This window comes from Notolepis coatsorum (genome assembly GCF_963971535.1).
Source record: "Notolepis coatsorum genome assembly, chromosome: 10".
Lineage (NCBI taxonomy): Eukaryota > Metazoa > Chordata > Actinopteri > Aulopiformes > Paralepididae > Notolepis > Notolepis coatsorum.
In genome coordinates this window covers 129,779,076-129,790,120 of record NC_140174.1, presented here as the reverse complement: position 1 = coordinate 129,790,120, position 11,045 = coordinate 129,779,076, and the positions used below count along the sequence as shown (strand labels likewise).

The 11,045-nt window shown below is 49.3% G+C and overlaps 1 protein-coding gene across 1 annotated transcript in view; it reads right to left on the bottom strand.

Annotated features, from left to right (window-relative positions):
- Window positions 1-11,045, bottom strand: part of grid2 (glutamate receptor, ionotropic, delta 2) — a gene marked incomplete at both ends in the record, with an annotated part of 442,717 nt that overhangs the window by 22,728 nt on the left and 408,944 nt on the right.

Genomic DNA, 11,045 nt, shown 5'->3' with positions numbered 1-11,045 from the left:
CCTAGATGCCCCCTTCCCTCCCTTCCTAGTCTCTCGTTCCCTCATTCCGTGTATGCTATGGTATGTGCCCCCGCCCCGCTGTAGGATTGAGATATCAGTTCTCTCCGCCAGAGGGGTGAGACCCCGTGCGGAAATGGTGCGCTTTTTGCCCCCCCCCCCCCCGTCCCTCCTTATCTCTGGGTCCCTTTTGGGGGATCCGGTCTGGGTTCTGTGACACTGTAGGCAGGGTCTAGGGTGCTAACAGGGTTGGGGTGTTGAATGTGGGGATTAATTGGGCAATTAAGGTTGTCTAATGCATGACTAATCTGACCAGTTAAAGATGGTGAAAGGCCAGACGGTGGAACGGCGGTCTGCACCACAGGGCTGGTTCGCACGGACAATCGCAAGAATGAGGGGAACCAGTGCGCCATCTGCATCAACAGAGATGACTCGGGGTGCCCTGGTCAGGTCAAAAAGACTTATGAGGGAACTTCAGGAGGTCAGACGTCTGGGTGACAGTTTTATTACAGCAGAATTGGTTGGGGATGATCTGTTTAGCTGGGAGATTAGGTTGTTTCAGTTGGATGTGGACTCCTTGTTGTGGCAGGATATGAAGGAGGCTAAGACGGAGTTTATATTGTTGGGTGTCTCTTTTCCACAGGATTTTCCGTTCTCTCCACCTTTTATGAGGGTACTCTCCCCGAGGTTAGAACATGGTTATGTGAGCAAAGGTGGGGTCATATGTATGGAATTGTTGACACAAAGTGGTTGGTCTAGCGCTTATACCATGGAGGCTGTCGTAAGGCAATTTGCGACTAGTCTAGTGATGGGTCAGAGTCGCATGGTTAAGGGGGGAGAGGGAGCAGAAGGGGCGTCTTTGAGTCAGAAAGAGGCAGAGGCAGCTTTTAAAACACTGGTGGAGACCCATGATAGGTTTGGCTGGAGATCTCCACCAAAGTCGGAAGGTTAGGAGGCAACGCCGACCGCCATTTAGACATAGGTAGTGTTGTGGTATGTGGTGGTATTGTTGTTTCGCCCCCCTCTTGTCGGATATTTCTTCCCCCTCCCCTCCTGTCCTAGCTCCTTTCCGAGGTGCGTCACTCCTTCCCTAGTAGTGTATTCCCTCACGGGGCGTTCCCTCCCTTCCGGTCTAGCATAAATGTGCTCTGGTCTAGACCGGGTCTCCTCTCCTCTGGGGGAATTGGGTGTGCTCCCTCCCTCCCGGGCCTTTCCCAGTGTGTGTCCCCATCCCCGGCCCGGGGGCGCCTTTCCACCCCCCCCTCTTCCACTCTCCTATTAGGAATATATCGGAGGGTTGGTTAGGGGGAGAAGTAGGAAGGGGTCAAATGTTGTATAGTGAACAGTTTGTAATAAGGGATGTTGTTGGTTGTTGTCTGTAGGGCGTTGCAGGGAGAGTGGGGAGACGCGCAGCAGGAGGAGGGAAGCGGAGATAACGCAGAGGAGTGCAGGCCGGTCCAAGGATGCTTGGTTTGTCTAGGCGTGCGGAGTGCGTGTTGGTTTTGGGCGCTCTGATAACGTGTTGGTTGCTTGTTGTGGCGGGAGTTTTGTTTTATTTTTGGCCCCCGGCACCCGAACTTATAAATATAGACGTGGACAGGCGAGACTTGCGTGAGCCTCACACGAATATGTTTATAAAAATAGCAAGGGAGGTGGCGAAAAGTGCAAATAAAACTGATTGTTATGTGTGTGGCCTAGCGCCAGAGTCGTCTGCAGCAGGTTTGCCGTTGATGGCCCACCCAGTCACTGAGTGTCATAACTCTGTGCTGAGGGGTTTTAATCTACCTTTCCTATGTAAGGGTGTGAGTGAGGAGAGACAGGAGGGGTATCATAAGGCAAAGGGTTTGTTAGGGGCAATGGCGGAGCAGGCTGTGTTGGATGTTACGCCTATTCCAGTGGCAGTTAGGCCAGAAGAGTTTACGAGGTGTGAAGACGGCGAAAATGGTAGGTATATGGGCACGCTGGGAAATTGTGTAGGAGGGGTGAGCCTGGGGGCTGCGAAGGTGGCGGCACGGGCACCCCCAGGTACGTATTGGATTTGTGGGGACAATGCATATGCAGCGTTACCGGCAGGTTGGAAAGGAAGGTGTGCGTTGGGATATCTGGTACCGGCGATGAGGATAACTGATGTTTTGCCGACGCACCCTAGGGCTAGGAAGGCGCGAGCTGTGAGTGCGGATCATTTTTTTAGGGTGGCGCTTCCGGCGTATGGGACATATGCTAATTGGCAGGAGATTGATCACTTGGCTGCATTGTTTGAAGAGATGACGATCACAACGACTAAGGGGTTTAGCCTAGAGAATGAGGAGATGCGGTCGTTGAGATTAATGGAGATGCAGACAAGAGCGGCAATGGATTTCTTGTTGTCAGCTTCAGGGGGTACGTGTGCGTTGATTGGTCAGGAATGCTGTACTTATGTGCCAGCAAATGATGAGATAGGGATGCCAGATGTGATAGAACATTTGAAGAACATTACGAGGGATCTCCATGAGACTCGGGGGACATCGTGGGAAGATTGGGGTCAGGAGCAGTTGGGGTATATGGGTTGGGTGATAGTTAAGTACGTTCTCTGTGCAGTAGTGATATTTGTGATATTGGTCGTGTGTGTGTCAGTGATTAGAGCATGCTTTGGGTATCTGATTAGGACTCTCTGCGCAGCCGGTCCGGCGGTGGAGAAGTCACTCCGCTCGGCTGCACCTGTTATGACTAGGGTAATGGCGGTGAAGGAGGATGACGAAGGGGGCCGAGCGGGGGTGGGCGTTCCGTTGGTGCAAAGGTACCATGAGTACGCCCTGTCTGTCGCTTTTTGATCTGGGCTGCTGGACAGTCTGGGTCGAGGGGTGGGGGATGGGGTGTGCATGGGGTATGATGTTGGGGGACGTGCCTGGGGATATTGTAAAGGTAATGTTGTTTTTGTGAATGAGTTTTGTTTCCATAAATAGGTACAAGGAGGAGGACTGTGTTGATTTGTTAGGTCTCCGGGGTCTGGTGCTGAGTCTGTACGGTTATGCATGATCGTTTAGCAGGGCACTGGGCTTCCTGGGGTGAGTGACAAGGTGGGGTGCCTGGGCGTTGACTACCTTGTACCTGTGGTGAGGTAATCCTGTCCTCTGTGGGGAGTCTGTAATGGACGCTTCGAAAAACAGAGGGTGGGGCCTCGCGGCGTGCAGGGAGTGATGTCGGAAGGTGCGTATAAACAATGTTAGTGGACACGTGTCTGAGGAGGACAAATGTCCACTGGGGGGAAGTAGTATTGAAAAATGGGAACAAGATGATTGAATGAAATGTGATAAGGGCTGAGACACTAATCAAAAACTTTGTGATTTTCGAGGTAAAACAGAACATTGGAGCGGGAGAACGGGGGAAAACATCGGAAAGCGGATATTCAACGAAGGAGGAGTCAACATAGAAGCGGAAATAAGGGAGTAGACACCGAAAACGCAAACACCACTGTCAATCACAACATCTCTCAGAAATTTGAAAAAATTGTATGAATTAAGTAAATGATTATTCATACTGTTGATAACCAATCTCTCAAAAATTAGATGTGGTATGAATGTTAGATAGAAGATATATTCATACTGGAAAAACGGAGTAAAGTGAAATTCCAGTTGAAAAATTAAAAAGAACTGTTGTATTTTGTGCTCTATTTTTTCAGCAGTTCTGCCAGGCAACAAGGGCACCACAAGTCAGGTAAGACTACAGATCACCAGTGAAAAGGGAAAGGAGAGAATAGACAGGGCTACAGGTACCGTTAGCGGTTGTTCGAGTAGGAGATAGTCACACAAGCATAGACACCTACACTTAGACAGGGAATACAAAGATCACTCTTGCCTACTGCCATTTTAAAAATAAAAAATAAAATAAAATAAAATAAAGTACATGAGAAGAAGAAACGGATATAGAAAAATGACAACAGAGGCAAATAAAGATGCGAGTACACCCATTGGTTGGATGGAGGATACCCCGATACAAGTGCTTGTTAAAAATAATCCTTACACAGAGGACAATCCGTATTATGAGAAAAAACTTATTAAATTATCAGAGAAATGGAATAAAAGATGGACACGCATCACCAAACCCTGGCCTATTGAGGGCTCTTTTGATTTAGAAATAATATCAGATCTGACTGCTCTAATTAGGACATATAGAACGGAAGAGGAAAAAGTGGGAAAGCTGACAAAGAGAGGGGAAAAACGCATGATAGAAATGGACACCTTATCAAAATTCGCTCGGGAAGCTGAGAGAAGGAAGAGTATGGTTGAGGACAGTTTGACTGTCAATAAGGAGGCCCTGCCAATAGAGGAGCTAGCTCCCATTCTGATCACTCCCCTGGCCCCTAAAAGGACAATAGTCATCTCCCAAAAAGCACCTGAGGTAATTATAGCACCTCCACCATATGCCAGCAGGAATAGGGAACCAATCTACCCTATCCTGCCTGTAATAGACATGGAGAGCCAATACGAGATAACCAATAATAACGGCAGTAGAACAGAGATGGGACGGGCAGTGACCACAATCACCCTAACACCTGAAGTAGACGAAACGGACCAGGAGAGAAGAAGGGAGCGAGACGTTCAGTCCCACAGTATTCCTTATCCCAGGGCGGCGGAGAGATATCGAGACGAGGAGAGATATCGAGACGAAGAGAGACATCGAGGCATATACACACCACTCAGTTCCGCAGCCAAAGAAATTCTCTGGGCAGAAGGAGAGGGACGTCGAAGCGATGACATCAGGGAGATAGACGACAAAATAGATAGTCTGTACGTCAGGAGTCGCAGCCACAGAGGAGACTATCCCCGGGAGAGGTCAAGACAAGCTCCCAGCTATCACCGGTCCTATTCCCCCGAAGGCCGTGAATACGCGGAAGACACAGAGGACGAGGACCAGACATGGGAGCCCCAGACCAAGTATCAGGAGAAAGACAGAGAACGAGAGGAAGAGGAGAGAAGGGAGAGACTCATCAAAGTAGGGACGCCGAAGACCTTACCTGCTCAAAGATACCCTTCAACACTCTCCGTGCCCTCACCTTCCCTAGAAGAAAGCAATCGGCGGATGAAACTGACGGCTACCATGGAGGAATTAAAGCGACGACATCATGGGATGAGTAAGGAAAACCGAGAGCTGGAAGCACAGATACAGGCCTACCAAGAGGCAAAAGACATTGATTCCGAGGGATACCGAGCAATCGGCGAACGCTGGAGAAGGGGCACCGAAGCACGAACAGAATTGGAAGACCAAATGAGAGAAGCAAGAGATGAAATCAAAATGTTGAAAAAGGCGGAAGAAAAAAGAGTGACCAGATCCACTACCCGAGAGTCTACGGTCAACATACAACCCTTGATGATAAGACATCAGGGATTGGAGTACCAGCCATGGAATGCTTCAGACATGTCCCAAATATCGGAGAAGTTGCCCTCCCTCCAGAATGGGGCTTTTCCATGGATTGCCAAGCTGGAGGAAATAATGGTAGGCCAACAGCTGGCTATCGGCGATGTCAAGCGACTACTCTCTCACAAAATAGGAGTCGCTGGCATGGAAGAACTACTAACCAAGGCTGCCTTGGTGCGGTATGTGGTGTCTGGAGCCCACGACCAGGACCTCTTCGCCGCTCACCGAGGAGCACTGTGGCGGGTCCTGCGAGAGACCTATCACACCCTGATGCATCCAGATAAGATCCACATTGGTGCGTTGGGACCTGATACCCCCCCCAGAGAGTATGTGGCACAAGCCTACGCCACCTGGAGAGACATGACCGGCCAAGACCCTGCACAAAATCCAATGGGAGAGGCGATGCTAAGAGAGAAAATACAGAAGGGCCTCTCCAATGAGGTGAGACAGAAATTGAATGAAGTGGTGTGTCTGGGAAGCCTTCCGTTAAATGCATACCTGGAGAACGTGAGCCATCAAGTGGAGCTGCACAGGAAGAAGGAACAACAGGCCAAAGACAAAGAAACGGCAAGTCAGCGAAAGCTCATGTACCAACAGCCGGTCGAGGCAGTCAAGATGGTAGAGTACCTCCAAGCCCTGGTACAAGCCACACCACCCAGAGCCGAGACGGGGAATAGTGGACAACTGAACAACCAGGAAACAGCACAGCCCACAAAACAGGAAGCACCGGCACCCATACAACAACAGAATCAGCGGGGATCGAACTGGCAGCCCCGAGGAGGGAATGGACGTCCAAGAGGAGGATCGTCTGGATGGCCGGCATCGGTTGAGTGCTGGACTTGTGGAGAACTCGGCCATCTTGCCCGATACTGTGACAAAGGGTGGCTAGCCAGCCCCAGGGGTCGAGGAAATAACAGAGGAGGTGGCCGAGGAAGAAACGGCCGACTCCAGGATCAGTGGTACGGACCGAACCAATACCAGACCCAAGACCAAGGCCAGACCCAAGACCAGAACCAGCAACAGAACATGGGCCCAGTAAATCCATCCAGGGGGCCGGAACAGATGTTCTGACGAGGCCCAGATAGTTCAATGGGGGGGTGCCAGCTGTCATTGTCACACTTAAGGGAGGAACCAATAGTGCACGTAGCGGTGAATAATAAATCTGTCAGGATGATGGCAGACACCGGGGCGGCGTACACTGTGGTCCAACTTAAAGATGCGACACACCTGCCCATGTCCGGTCGATATGTACGGACCATTGGATTTGAGGGAATAAAAAAGCTGATTCCAGTGACAGAACCTGTCACCCTGAAGTACAGAGGCAAAGAGGCGACTGTTTCCATCTTGGTCTCCGACACCGCACCCATCGGCTTACTGGGCAGGGACGGCCTTGGTATGCTGGGGATGAACATTCTATGCACGCCTGATGGTTGTGTAATCGACGTCCCAGAAGACCAATACTATCAAATGATGCAAAGGACGGACCCCCGACCACCGGAAGTATACTGGTTGGGGAACCTAAGCCAGGAGTTGCTCGGACCAGCGTTGGAATGGGAGACCTTCATCACCGCCAATATGCCATCGGCGAGGAACCCAGAGACACCATACCACTGCACTCTACAATACTATAAAGATGCGGATGAAAGACAAGCCGAGGAGTGGATGAGAAATCAACCAGAGGAGGTGCAGCTCAACGCCACCAGCATAGTGATGGGTCCCCAAGGAGCAGCAATACGGCTTGCACGAAGCAACTATCTACAAAAGGAACACGAGATCACAGACAGCGTTCCCCACGTGACGCTAAAAGTGACCGACTCGTGCGACCAACAACACATCGGAAGGATGATGAAAGAGGCAGAAGGAATAAAGTTCGAACAGACGACGGAGAACCGACTCATATGGATAAGCCCGGACAAACGGTTCGTCAAGATAATGATTCAAGGCACAGGGATGGGACGTCCCCAGACGGTGCAGCTGTCACAGGAGACAGTAGAAGAAACCCCCCAGAAATTGAGCCTCCAGGAGGAGATGATGGGGGCCATACCAGAAGTGCTGTGGTCAAAACATAGCACCGACATTGGACTGATCAAATCTGCTCAACCAGTGAGGGTGGAGCTTAGACCAGGAGCAACCCTGCCCTGGAAAAGTCAGTACCCACTGAAGGAAAAAGCGGTGGCCGGAATTGAGCCACAAATCAAAGGACTTCTAGAAGCTGGAGTACTACGAAAGACAAAGAGCCCCAAGAGCAACACACCGTTGCTGCCAGTGGAGAAACCTGACACCTCGTACCGTCTGGTACACGACTTGAGGGCCGTCAATGAGGTTTTAATTGACTATCCCGCCGATGTCCCAGATCCCCACACACTACTGACATTCATCCCGCCGCAAGCTGAGTATTTTACGGTTATAGATTTGTGTAGCGCCTATTTTAGCGTACCTTTGAGCAAAGAGTGCCAGCATTTTTTTGGTTTTACCTATAAGAATGAGCATTATGAGTACACTAGGCTCCCACAGGGATTAAAGCATTCCCCACACATCTTTAACAAGATCTTGAGAGAGGATCTGGACGGGTTAGACCTGAGATTGAAATCCAGAGTCATTCAGTATATGGACGATATTATCTTGTGTGCCGACGATCAGACAACATGTCACAAGGAATCTATCGAACTATTGCAACTACTAGCAGAGAAGGGACACAAGGTGTCTTTGAAAAAATTGCAGTACTGTCAACCTAAAGTAGCATATCTAGGTCAAACGATTTCAAAAGGCCATCGAGCTATTACAGAGGAACATTTGGTGGCTATTAAGAAAGCTCCAAAGCCAGTGACTGTAAGACAGATGATGATGTTTTTGGGAATCGTCGGGTATAGTTCCACTTGGGTGGAGAATTATACAGAACTAGTAGGGCCTTTAAGAGCTATGATAAAAGTTTGCGGAAATGATAAATTGAGTGCTAAAGTAACCTGGACTGAGGAGGGCCTGAGGGCATTTGAGACCATAAAGACCCGTATGTTAGCTGCCCCGGCCTTGACTTTGCCTGATTATACCAAGCAGTTCATACTGTATGTCTCTTCCTCTTCAGATCAGAGGTATGCATGCGCAGTACTGGCACAAAACACCGGAGTGGGGATCCATCCACAACCAATAGGATACTACTCCATCGCCTATTCAGAGGTGGAAATGGGAATGCCTCCGTGCTACAGAGATTGCGCCGGAGTCTTCCTGATGTACGAGAAAGCTGCAAGTATCATGATGGGGTATCCAGTCAATATTATGGTAGGACATGCGATCCAAAATTTGTTGGAATCTGGTAAATCTGCACTAACGATACCCCGTCTGAAAAATTATTACAGGATTTTGGAACAGGAAGATGTTACTTTGACTAGGTGTTCCATAGTGAACCCAGCGCAGACCCTTCCTAAGCCTGAGGATGGAGAACCTCACGACTGTGTGGCGGCAGCTGAGAGGTACTCCAGGCTTAGAGCTGACTTGCAGGCTTTCCCGTTTAGCAGTCCTGATTTGGAACTATGGACAGACGGCTCATGTTACAGAGTTGGAGAGGACCTAAAAGCAGGTTACTCTGTAGTAAAATCACAAGGTGATGGGTTTGTCGTAGCAAAGGCCGAAGCCTTGACACAACCCTGTTCAGCTCAGCTGGCGGAACTAGTCGCTCTGACTGAAGCGTGCAAGATGGCAGAAGGCAAGAGCTGTAATATCTACACGGATAGTAGCTACGCACAGAATATCAGTTTTCTCTACGGAGCTGTGTGGAAAGGGCGAGGTTTTAAGAGAGCAGATGGTACCGCCATAAGACACTGTAGTCAGATAACCGATTTGTTGGAAGCAATAATGAAACCCAAACGAATTGCGATTATCAAATGTGCTGCCCATCAGTCTGATGAGTCTAAGGTGACCAGAGGTAACAACATGGCAGATGTCGCTGCCAAGCAAGTGACAGGTGCGGACAGAGCAGGTAAGGTATTGGTTATCACACATGAGGTGGAGTGGGAAGATAAGATTACTTACAAAGATGTTTTGACCTTTCAGGAAGAGGCGAGTCAGGTGGAGAGAAATCTCTGGTCAGCAAGAGGGGCTAGTAGGGATGGGACAGGTTTGTGGCGGAACCATGAGGGACTTGTGGTTGCACCAACTGGCCTGGTCGGACTGCTGATCCAAACTGCGCATGAGTTCTGTCATGCCCACCGGAGAGAGGTGAGTAGGAAAATTGAGGAGTATGGGTTTTGGGCGCCAAACCTGCTACGGCAGATTGATTGTGTAATAAGTAGATGTGCAATTTGCTTGAAGAACAATGCACGCAGAGGGATCGTTGTGTCTCCGGGACACATCCCCACCCCAAATGGCCCAATGAGAGAACTTGTGATTGACTATGTAGACATGATAAAACCGATTAACCAGAAAAGGTACATTCTTGTCGTGGTGTGTCGATTTTCAAAGTGGGTGGAGGCTTGTGCGACAAAACATAAGGATGCTGCCTCAGTGGCTAAGTTCTTATGCCGTGAGATAATAAGCCGTTACGGTATTCCAGATAAAATCTGCAGCGATAATGGCAAAGAATTTGTGGACAAAACTGTACGTTTAGTTCTCCAACAGATGGGGATAAAACAGCGTTTCGGGTCCGTTTACCACCCTCAGAGCCAGGGGGCTGTGGAACGCATGAACGGGGTACTTAAGAACAAATTGGTTAAGATCTGTCAACACACCGGTCTAAGCTGGCTGAGCGCGTTACCGTTAGCATTAATGGCTTGTAGATCTAGCGAGATCCGGGGCCTGCGTTTAACTCCGCACGAAATGTTGTTTGGCCGATGTATGGTTGTGCCCGGATTGCGCGCAGCAGGGAAAGGTCCGAGTTTGGATATTCTAGACCACGAGATGCGTGAGTACGTGAAGTACATGTCAAAGCTCCACGGGGCAATCTATGATTATGTCTCTAGTAAACGAGAGACAGAGGAGGAGGAGGATAGGCGGAATGTTCCCCAGATAGTACCAGGGGACTACGTTTATGTTAAAATGTTCAGACGCAAGTGGTATGGAGCGCGGCGGGAAGGACCGTACGAGGTCGTAAGAGCTACGGAAAGAGCGTTACAGGTAAAAGGATCATCAATGTGGTTTCATCTTTCGCATTGCGTAAAAGCCCTGCAAGATGGGCAAGAATTGGAATCCGAACCCCTGTTCATTGATCAAGAACAGGAGGAAAGGCACGATGAAGGGGAGAATGAAGACGATTATGGGGAACCAGACCGAGGTGAACATGATGGTCCCTCTAGGGGAAATGAAGGATTTTTGCAGGAACCAGACAGAGGAGATCATGAATTGGAATTGGAAAATGATGATTTTTCCTCTGTGGATTTTGGCGGAGTACCAACAGCGGAACCAAGGACGTTGGAGGAGAGAGCGAGTAGCGCAACTGCAACAAAAGAGAGACGGCCAAAAAGGGTTATTAATAGACCTCAGAGGTTTCAGTGAGGAAAACTGGTAAAATTGCAGCTAAGAGGAAATAGACCTCAGAAGGTCTTTTGCGAAGGAGAAAATTAGTTTTTATATGTTTATGGTTTAAGTCTCCTTCGGGGTTTTATTAGAAATGTTAGTCTTCTATTTTTGTGTGAAGTAGAATCTTTTCTTGCAGAGGCCATTAC